Source organism: Garra rufa, chromosome 6 (genome assembly GCF_049309525.1).
Source record: "Garra rufa chromosome 6, GarRuf1.0, whole genome shotgun sequence".
Classification (NCBI taxonomy): Eukaryota; Metazoa; Chordata; class Actinopteri; order Cypriniformes; family Cyprinidae; genus Garra; species Garra rufa.
The window spans coordinates 52,383,481-52,395,592 of NC_133366.1; the positions used below are offsets into that span (position 1 = coordinate 52,383,481).

The window sequence follows — 12,112 nt, forward strand, 5'->3', positions numbered from 1 at the left end:
TCAGTCAGTAAAGTAGTTGGCAATGCCCCAGTCTATATCACTCTGCCTGTTTTCACTCCATTTGACTTCTATTATCATTGGCAAAGCACAAAGAAAGCAAACAGCTGGTGATATTGTGTCTAAAATGTCAGTTACTTGATATAACAGTCTTGTTTATTGAACTATTCAATAAAAACAGTATCACTGTGTATTCAGGGCAACAAGCCTTGTGCTTGGGTGATAAATACTGTGTATCTGCCAGCTTGTTCTCTAGATACCAACCACTGAAAAACCCTTAAACACAAACAAATAAAAACATATGCTGCATGGAATGAGTTACAGATGGAAAATGAGCCAAACCGCACTATGGAAGCTGAGAGGAAACACACACACCTCAGCAGATAATCAAACGTAAAAATGGTGCGTTTGTATCAAAGAGAGATGAGAGACCAATTATCTGCAAAGCTTCTCCTATGACAACCTAAAGTGGTTTCCATGGAGACGACACTTTCAATTCTTCAACAGAAACCTCAGAAGTACAGTACAAACAGAAGAGGAACATGTACTGTACTGTTTCCTGGTGTTGACTCAACACAAACACTGCCACGAGGATTTACATACGGGGAACAAACATGATACACGAAAAACGACACTGCTGCATGACAAAGCAAAGGATTGGGATTCAATTATACATACAAAACATTCAAATGACATGAACACCGAACTGAACTGAACATGAAAAAGAAAGACTGAAATAGTATTTTCCTGCAAAGCATACTCCAATAAAGTTGCAAAAAGTGCAACGTGATGCAATAAAACAAAATGCAATGCAATGCAATGTAAAAAAAGCAATGTAATGAATTACAACACAAATGTAACAAAAGGATACAACGCAATTTAATGCAACAATGTAATTTAAAACAATACAATCTAATGCAATAAAATGCCATGTAATGCAGCGCAATAAAACAAAATGCAATACAATACAAAAAAAAATGCAATGCAATAAAATGTAATTTAATGCAATGCTTCAAAATGCAATGTAACACAAAGGAATGCAATGCAACTGAATTCAATGCAATGCATTAAAATGCAATCTAATGCAATAAAATGCCACGTAATACAGTGCAATAAAATGCTATTTAATGCAATGCAATGCATTAAATGCAATGCAATTAGGGATTTAAAATGACTTAATCTATTGATAAGCCATATTGTATTTTCGGTTTTAGTTAATTTGACAGATACTGTGGCAAAGAATAATGGCACAAAACACAACTTTAAAGACCTTTTATGTTAATATAAAAACTACATTTTTTGCCAAGACCACCCATCTTTTCTTATCGTCATGTGACCACTATAATATTAAGATATTTGCTAACGCCATATCACTGATATTGATAATATTGTTACATCCCTAAATGTAAATGCAATAAAATGCCATGTAATGCAGTGCAATAAAATAAAATAAAATGCGTTAAAATGTGATGTAATGCAATAATATAAAAAAAAAAAACTGGAATGCAAACAGTGTCAGATACAAAAAAAAACAGATACAAAAAAATATTGATGTAGAATTTACTCGGAAATTCACTCAGAAAAAGTACTTTTCACAAGTAATTATAAAAAGGCAAAATTTTGAAGTGCAACTAAAATAGCATTTTCTTGTCAAATATTTCTTTAGGTAAAAAAAAAAAAAATATATATATATATATATATATATGTATATATATATATATATATATATATATATATATATATATAAATTTTTTATATATATATATATATATATTTTTTTTTTTTTTTGGCAGTGTATCTAAGCCACTATTTTATTTTAATTTTTAAAAAAGGGCATCGGACTGCACAGACTGAACTAACTAATACTCAGTGGCCTAATGACTTGTCTATCACTAAACAAGAGCAATAATAAACAAACACATTCCAGCACTGATTAAATCTCTGATCCAGACGCTGAACTCTCATCTGATTCCCAAAGAATCGCATTCCTCACCGTTGCTCTGATGTGTGATACAGAGACAAGTCTGGACGTGTTAACAGGCATAAGGGGGTTTCTGCACCGTCTACACAGTCACAAAAGCCCTCTGACTCAACCTCCACTAACCAGCATCCCAAAGACCACACACCATTGATCCCGTTGAGTCTGGGAGTCTATCTGTGGCATTATGATAACAGTAGATCCAGTGGATGTGATGTTAATGAGGTTAGAGCTGATCAATAGAGCTTAGCAGACGTTTACAAGGCTTTGTTCATGAAGGGAGCGAGGGAGATGTTCACTGTAACATGAGCTTTCCTACAATGGAGGAAGTTGGTTTTGATATTGACTTCCATCTGCTGTTTGACATTTTGTGTGAGAAAGAGGATGGCAATAGAGATAATGAAAAGAGAAGTGAAAAATAATGGTGTGAAATATTTGGAAAAAATTTTTTTCAAGGGCCAGTAATAATAATAATAATAATAATAATTATTATTATTATTATTATTATTATTATTATATTTTATTTATTTTTAAATATTTATTAATCTAAATAAATACAAATATAAATATAATACAATAAAAATATTAATAAAAATACACAATGTTGCATTTTTGTATTTTATTTAAATATTTTATTTCTTCATTTTAAGTAATTTATGTAACATTTATTTAGATTAATAAATAATTATTTGCTTATTTTACACAATGTACTTAAAAATAAAGAAATAAAAATATTTATTAATCTAAATAAATACAATATTTTCCTCCAAAGCATGATCCAATAATCTTTGCAATAAAGCAAAGTGCAATACAATGCAAAAAAAAAAAAGAAATAATAATAAAACTATATGCATAAAAGCTAAATAAAATGCAATGAAAAAAAAACAATGTAATAAAATGCAATGCAATGCAAAAAAAATAAAAATAAACAAACAATAGAGCATACATACAATTATTGTTTCTAATATTTGGAAATTTATTTTCAAGGGCCAATAACAAAAGCATTGACTAAAATGACTTAAAATATATATATATACACAAAAAAAATCATAAAAAATATGTATTCATTTAAAAATAAATAAACACAGTTATAATAAAATAAAAATATTAATAAAAAGACAATACAATTCACAATAAATTTGTTTATAAATACGAACACAAGCAAAAAAATATTAATATAAATATATAAAATACATATTATATTACACAATTTAGTTAGTGAATAAATAAAAATATTTATTAATCTAAAATAAAATGACAAATCTATTTTACACAAAATTAATTAATAAATAAGCAAATATTAATCTAAAAATATAAAGACAATTAATAATAATAATAATAATTATTATTATTATTAAAAATATTTTAACAATTTGCTGTCTCATCACATTTTTATTTTTTGCTTAGTTTAGTTTTTTAAGGTGTATTATCCACTGACAAATTTGTTTGTATATTATTGAATTAAAAAAAGAATTCATTATATATCATATATATAGTCAACACTAATAATGTCAAAATGGCTAGATTTTAGTTGATTTAATGGTCTGCCCAATATTATTGGTCTTTCACCAATATTTTTGCTCTTTCACACTTAGGTAGAGTTACCAGCCGATAATCTTAAAACGACCAAATATCATCTGATTAATCAGGCTAAATAACATATCAGTAAATCAACACTACAATTATCAACCAAAAATAGACAGTTAGCAATTAATAATCTCAAATCAGTATTGCTGATATACATTTATTGGTTGGTTTATCAACCAACATTACTGTCAGATACTGGTTAATAATGACTGACAAAAGCAAAAGAACGAACTAAGGCAAGAACAACAGATACAAAAAGCAAAAGTAGAGAATGAACAGGACAGAGAAAGACCAACAGGCTCCCATGAAGTCTTCAGGGGCCGGTCCTCAAGCACAAACACCGCAATAAAGGGGCCCATTCTTTCCTGTCCCGGGCCGAAGTTACTGGTTACACACATTTAAACTGAATGAGTAATTGAGAAGCGGCTCCTCTGGGACCTTTAATCCCCCTCGGCTGGCAGTTTCATTACCCGCCCAAAACCCACTCGTTCAGGACCGAGTCTTCAGAGTCTAATTTATGCGTTAACCAATGAACGACTGCCGCTCTATTAGCCAAGCCTCACTGTACCGGAGCGGCCCGTTAATTACAGAGAGACCATCACGAGAACAATGCAAATACAAACGGCAGAGTACAAAGAACTCTAAAAAACTGGATTTCCATTCAAACCAGAGCCATTAAAACCCACTTACAGAAACATGACGACAAACGCACGTTCATTATGTTTAATCTTCAGCATGCTATCTTTAGTTCACTCATTTTTAACAGGCCATTTGCCGAAATTACAAAGGAAAAAGCAAAGAAACTCCTGTGTTGTTGTGTACAGCTTGCAACCACCAGTTACTGGTCGGACAGGTTGACCGAGCTTCTTTTGCAAGCAGATTCAACAAGGCTTTCTCACACTCCGGCTTCTGCTACCATCATCTCAGAGGAGCTTCATTTATGTTTTCTCAAAACTCATAATCTTTCCCAAAGGAGATAGGACTATCATAAAGATGAGGGATCACGTTCCCATAACCGTGGAGATCAGATCAGCTTCTAATCTCATTTCAGCCGCACTGAGAGCTGTACAATCAGTCAAACGGTCTAAAGAAACAACACTACAAATTACAATGAGATTTTATCTTTCATCATTTTTAATAAGTTGTTCCGAGGTTGCAAATTAAGGTACGTTTACATGACAACAATGTACTAAAAACTTAAAAGTCCTTCCTTTGTGCTTTTTAAAAGTTTTACGTACAGACAACTAGGACTGAAACGATTAATCTGCATTATTGACAATGTTGTATAATATATTAAACCCATTTAGGAAATCAAAATTAAGCATAATTGTGAATTTACAAATGCTACGATTCAGTTAAATAAATATATGCGATGCAGGTTTAATATACATGCGTGTAGGTTATGAAGCTCCTCTCACAGTAAATGCTGCTACACAAACTGTTAACGATTACATATGTAAAGAGTCTCAAACTCCATCTCTGCATGTTGTTGTGAGTTTCGGGTTTATTATAACGTTCATCTGGGAATGCAATGTGTGCCATTTCATCAGATTTGTAAGGTAAATCATTTATAAACCTTCGCAAACACAGGTGAATACATCAATGTCTTTCTCAATATGCTAACTGTTCATCACAGTTTTAAAATAAAAGCTCAAACACTCACACAGAGTTTACACGTTTTGATGTCCACATATTTAAGAAATTACAGTGGCTGTAGCATTTTTGTTGTAAATAAATGGCCAAATATGAAAGTGGTCACTGGATGCAAAACTCACTTTTTCATGTTGTTTGAACATTAATGCGTGTTGGTAGTTTGTGTCCACAACCAGCCTACTTTAAAAAAATCCACCCAGTGCTATTTCTTTAGTCTTTAAAAGTAATATCCCTTTTTTCAAATCAGGGCGTTCTCAGCTTCTTGTCGGTGTGACGAAACACAGACAGAGGCCACTCCCATGATAGTTGATTGACATGAGCGCCTTACCTTAGCCCCGCCCTCACCGAGCTGAAACAGTCCGACTCCGATCGACATTGACCGACTCAGGTGCAGGGGAAGACAAGAATGTCTCAGATTGAGTGATTGAGGTGTTCTGTTGTTGGATGTAATAATGAACATAGCAGTCATTTACTCCCGACATCTGAGCCGCTGAAGACGCAAAGGATTAACGTTACTTTCGTTTTTGAAAGGAAAGCGCCGATCCTGATCTACATGTGTGTCTGTGTTCATGGGAATCATTCGTGATGCAGCTTCACCCACAGCAGAAGTGAGTATAAGGGTTTTTTATGCATCTTTGCAAATGGCCTTTCTTAATAATTACGGCTCGGCACCCCACGGCAGAGAGGGGCGGGGCGAGCAAAGCTCATTAGCATTTAAAGAAACATGCAACAGAAAAGCTCGCTCTAAAAAAGGGCTGATTTTGACAAGGTAAAAGAGTGTTTTTTACACTACTATTGAGAAATTTTAACCAAAGTATATTATAGACTTCTCATTAAGACCCTAAAGAATCATATCAACTTGTGGATGCATGCTGCTCTGTACTTCCTACAGTGTTTTGGATGGTTGCTAGGGCATTGCTATGCACTGCTATCTGCTTGTTGTTATGCAGCAACCACAGTGTCATTATATAAGTGCGTCCTGACGCAGTGCAGCTCGTCTTTCTATAATTGGCCATTAGCAGGAAGCGTCTCAACGCTAACCCGTCACAGTGAACTCTGACAAACGAGCGAAAGGGAAACCTCTGCAAGCAGGCCACAAACGGGAAAGTTTTACACACAGTAGGAACCATGTGAACACAGAGGGAAGGTCACACACAGATAAACAACTCGTCTGAAAGAAGAAACAGGAAGTACTTGGAGCAAAAGCCATTATGTCTCATTAAAGCAAAGTGCAAACCTACTTTACTAGAAAGTCGCTATTTAGTGATCCAGTAGAGGCTCATGCAGGGAAAAACCGGGTATTTGCCTTCCCAAACAGGCAGTTACTTTATTTAAACATCTTTTTCTTTTTCCATCCTATACAAATACACACCCATCACAGAGAACAGCGAATGAGGAACACAACACGAGCAGCGTGGGTTCGTTCCCAGACTCTCGCTCTGCTAGTTAACCTGCCTTTCAACTTGTTTGCCTGGAAGTTCCCAGTGTTCATTGAGGTGCATGAAGTGAAACAGAGGCTTCAGTGTGAGACAGACTCAACATACACATCTGAACGCCGGTGGCCCAGGGACTGATGGGAAGGGAAACTCTTCAAAGCACACTTTGAAGACACAACTCTCTTTAAACTGCTTGTAAACATTACTAAACGAGTACGAGACTCTTCATATCTTTTAAACACTAGTGTCTGCAAACAAAAACAATACTGACGCTTTGTATTGTGATTAACATGCTCAAATATGCATGACAACGATTGTACTAAAAACAGACAAGTTTTTCTTTGCAATCACCTGGATTCACTTAAACGACTGGAAATGCTGTATTTCACTCTTAAAAATACATTTAATTTAAACAAAAAAGGTTTTTCTATGGAATCATGAAGCACTCATGATTCCATAGAAAAACCTTTTTTGTTTAAAGGGTTCCATGAAGAACCTTTCTGTTTCACAAAAGGTTCTTTGTGGTAAAAGAAGGTTCTTTAGATTATAAAAAGGTAAGAATAAGATGATTCTTTAAAGAACCTTTAACTGAACGATTCGTTGTGGAACCAAAAATGGTTCTATTGCATCACTGTGAAGAACTTTTTAAAGCACCTTTATTTTTAAGAGTGTATATGGTGGCTCACGAGTGCACAACAGAATGAAATCTCCACAACACAAACAAATTAGCACAACACAATGGAAACAAGTCACAATAAAACTATGGATGAAAACATGAACACATGATTATGACACTGTTAGATTAGGATTATGACGCAGCAATGTTATTAATAAAAAAAGCATCTAAAAAGTAATAGCTGCCTGAGGTAACTTTATGCCAATAAACTGAAGCCTATTCTATGACACATACTATGATATTAATCAGATAAATTAGTAACATTACAACTTGTATCTGCACAAAAGGATGCAAATACCATTTAACTTTTAAGTTACGCACTAGAGAGAGCGAGTAAGCGAGCAAGCTTCTGTTGTGATGTGCTTTTTAGTCTAGATTTCACATTCTATTAGGTTCTCATTATTATGCTGTTTATGGCAGGTTTGTGCTATATTTATCAAGTGATTCCCGAAATCCCCTGTGCATTTTCAAAGCCATACGAAGTAAGAAAACAATATGCAGCGTATTTAGCATGTTCAATGTTAAAGGGGTCATCGGATGCCCATTTTCCACAAGTTCATATGATTCTTTAGGGTCTTAATGAAAAGTCTCTAATATACTTTGGTTGAAAATTCTCAATAGTAGTGTAAAAAAAAAACACACCCTTTTATCTTGTCAAAATCAGCTCTGCAAAAATCAACTCATTTTATTGCATGGTCCTTTAAATGCAAATGAGCTCTGCTCGCCCCGCCCCTCTCTGCCTGGGATGATGAGCCGTAATGTTTACTTTAGTAGTGTTTAGCCGCATTTAGTGTAGAAACTTGCCAACAAGCACATTATTAAAAAAGGCCATTTGCAAAGATGGATAAAAAAACCTTATACTCACTTCTGCTGTGGGTGAAGTGATCAGGATTTGCATGAACATAGATGCATATGTAGATCGGGATTGGCGCTTTCCTTTTAAAACGAAAGTAACGTTAATCCTCTGTGTTTTCAGCAGCTCAGATGTCGGGAGTAAATGACGACCGCTATGTTTATTATTACATCCAACAACAGAACACCTCAATCGATCTATCGGAGACGTTCTTGTCTTCCTCTGCACCCGAGTCACACAATGGCGATTGAAGTCAGACTGTTTGAGCTCGGTGAAGGCAGGTCTAAGGTAAGGCACTCATGTCAATCAACTATCGTGGGAGGGGCCTCTGTCGTGTGTCGTCACACCCACAAGAAGCTGAGAATGACCTGATTAAAAAAAATACCACTGGGCGGATTTTTATAATTGTAGAGTGGTTGTGTACACAAACTGCCAACACACATTGATGTTCAAACAACATGGAAAAGTGAGTTTTGCATCCGATGACCCCATTATTATGCTACGTTTATGGCAGATTTATGCAATATTTATCAAGTGATACGAAGCCATACGAAGTAAGAAGATATTTAGTGTATTCAGCATGTTACATGTTAATATCCCAACGCATCCTAATAGATTAAGCAGATATGCATGTAGCTAACCCAGACATCACTACGTGACTTCGAAGCTATGCATCTCTCTCTTTTCAGGTTCATATTTTGGACTGCATGCTAAACAATCAGAGATCATAAAAAGTTTACAGTTTTTTTAGTTGAAAACGATGTTGTGTAAACGCCCCCTAAGTATTAAGCATTAAAACCAGTCATAAGTGTCAATTATTTAAAATTGAGATTTTCACATCATCTGAAAGCTGAGAAAATGTTAAAATATGACAATATTTGGCTGAGATACTATTTGTAAATCTGGAATCTGAGGGTGCAAAAAAAATCTACATATTGAGAAAATAGCCTTTAAAAGTTGTCCAAATGAAGTTCTTAGCAATGCATATTACTCAAAAATCAAGTTTTGAAATATTTACGGTAGGAGATTTACAAAATATCTTCATGAATATCCAATGATTTTGGGCATAAAAGAAAAATCCATCATTTTGACCCATTCAGTGTATTTTGGGCTATCGCTACAAATATACCCAATGCTACTTAAGACTGGTTTTGTGGTCCAGGGTCACATATTTTGTTTTTGTTTTTTTTATTATTATTATTTCACAGCAATTACAGTGATCACCATAGTACATTTAGAAATAAATGGCTATAATTATGGCATGAAATGTAGTTTTGAAATTTAAAGATGGAACATATGAATCTAAAACTGTAGAAATGATGATTGCCTTGGTCATTTTGCTTAAAGACTTGAAATCCGTGTCTATGCGTGTGCTTACAGTGGGCCAGCGGATGTAGGTTAGTCGAGTAATCCCTGAGGTTCAGATGTTAGTAGGTTAAGCTGCATTGACTGACTATGTGTGTGTGTGTGTGTGTGTGTGTTTTAGCAAAATCAAGAATTCATGTGACAGGGAAATTCCATAATGTCCTCCACACACACTTAAAGTACCACATCACATGCAAAATTAATGCAATTAAGAAAAAGGGTCAATATTGGTGCTTCATCCAGTTCTGGTTTAAGCCCATACATTAGTTAAAAAGCAAGCTGAGAGAAAAGCAGTGTGACCCTTACACAACTGTACTATGCTAATACCACAGTATAGTTGATGTTATCAAATGACACCATGGTAGAAAAAGAAACCCATTTGTAAAGCATTGTATTACTATGGTACCAGAAATGCAACAAGATAATACTATGTTTCTGGACAAGAGCCAATGCTTTCTTGGAAGTACCTTGGAGTGCCATTTAAATAAACTACCAACATATAGTACTCCCACAGTAATTGTTTTTTAGGATCAAACGAAACATGGTATTAGCATAGTGCTTTTGCCAAACGCAAAAGTGCAGTAGAGTTGTGCAGCGACAGAGACAAGCACTATGGTAAAGCACTATAGTAAATCTTTGATTTTCAGAGGTGAGGAGTGGAAACATTCGAAATGACGCGTGGCAGCAGCGGCGGCGGCTCGTAAGAAATAATCGTGTAACCATGGAAACAGCTACAATGTATCAGCGTGTGTAGCGAACGTTCGATTAATAGTAACTCTTTTTTCGCCGCCGGTTTATTGCGTGCCAATAAAAGAAGCCAGAATCTTACCTTCACTGCTGAACTAATGCTCCTTGTGACTGGATAGCTCCGTAAGTGTGTTGTTAAATGATATTCCGCGAAAGTAACGCGCAAGGCAGCGGCTGAAGTCGCAATGAATCAGTTTTGTCGGCAGTTATTCGCGGGAAGCGCTGCAATCCACCGTCTTCCCGGACGCCATGACTGAACGACTGATCCCGAACTGATTTCTTACAATAAAACACCGCCTCCAGCCTCCGACACCCGCACTACAGCCTCATGAATGATGTGAGGACAACAGCGACACCTGGCGGCGGATTCAACAAGTCCTGAGGCATTCATACTGGAATGTCTTGCGTCAAAGTTCAAAAATGTACTGTTTTTGGGCATGTAGCATGGTATTGCCATAGTATTTTTGGAGAACATTGGGGTGTACCACATTATTACCATCTCATACCACATAATTACCATTTGAGATGGTAAATAAATATTCAAACCTCATGGTACATAGATGTGACCCTGGACCACAAAACCCGTCATAAGGGTCAATTTCTTTTGAAATTGAGATTTATATATCATCTGCATACAACTATTTGAAAATCTGGAATCTGAAGATGCAAAAGAAATCTAAATATTAAGAAAATCGCCCTTAAGGTTGTCCAGATTAAGTTCTTAGCAATGCATATTACTACTCAAAAATGTAGTTTTTTGTGTGTATTTAGGTTGAAATGTACTAAACATCTTAATGAAACGTGATCTTTGGCATAAAGCAAACAATTTTGACAATTTAAAGACATCACAAGTGACTCAAATAAAATTACTGTGATGTGTAACAGCGCCACCAAGCTGTGGATGCATGACTAAAACAAAATAACAAAATAAAAACAGCTTACAAATGAAACATTATGTAATACAATGGGATTTATTTAATAGAATTTGATTAAAATTTCATTTGGAATTGGTCCCAAAGAATTCAATACTGACTACAATCTAATGCCCAATAAATGCATATAAATAAAATAATCTATTGAAATATTATGTAATATAACAGGATTCCTTTAATAAAATTGTGTTGAAATTAAATTTTGAATCAGTCCAAAAGAATTAAACATTGACTACAATATAATGCCCAATAAATGCATATACATAATATAACTACTAATGAAATATGTCTTACAATGGGATTTATTTAATAACATTGTATTACAATTATGCATATAAAATACAATAAAATAACTGTTGCTAATGAAATATGTAATACAATGGGAATTCTTTAATAAAAATATTAAATTTAATTTAGAATCAGTCTAAAAGAATCCAACATTGACTACAATTTAATGCCCATTAAATGCATATAAATAAAATCTTACTAATGAAATACGTAATAAAACTTTATTTAAAGAAATCCCATTGTATTAAATTCATTTGGAATCAGTCCAAAAGAATCCAACGTCGACTACAATCTAATGCAAAATAAAATAAACGTACCATTTAAAAATGTAATGCAATGGAATTTTATAAAAATTGATTTCGGAAAAAAAAAAAAAAAAATGGAATCAGTCCAAAACAAACCAACATCGACTACAATCTAATGTATTAGATTCTGAATGTAACTAGTGCTGTAATTTCATCAAATATTCTATAAACAATTGAATAATTCCATCTAAAACATTAGAGGGTTGCAAAAATGTGGAAATTTCAGTACAAATTTTGAATTTTTAAAATCCTTCATGGGATTTTTGGAAAGTTTCTGGAAATTTTCCACACCTTT

At 34.3% G+C, this 12,112-nt stretch overlaps 1 protein-coding gene across 1 annotated transcript in view; it reads right to left on the reverse strand.

Annotated features, from left to right (window-relative positions):
- The window catches only part of LOC141336976 (FERM, ARHGEF and pleckstrin domain-containing protein 1-like), a 93,219-nt gene extending 82,682 nt beyond the window's left edge, over positions 1-10,537 (reverse strand). The window contains exon 1 of the mRNA XM_073842696.1: positions 10,375-10,537. The gene's annotated coding sequence lies outside the window, so the exon portion shown is untranslated. The remainder of the gene's footprint in view (positions 1-10,374) is intronic.
- Between the last annotated feature and the right edge of the window lie 1,575 nt (positions 10,538-12,112).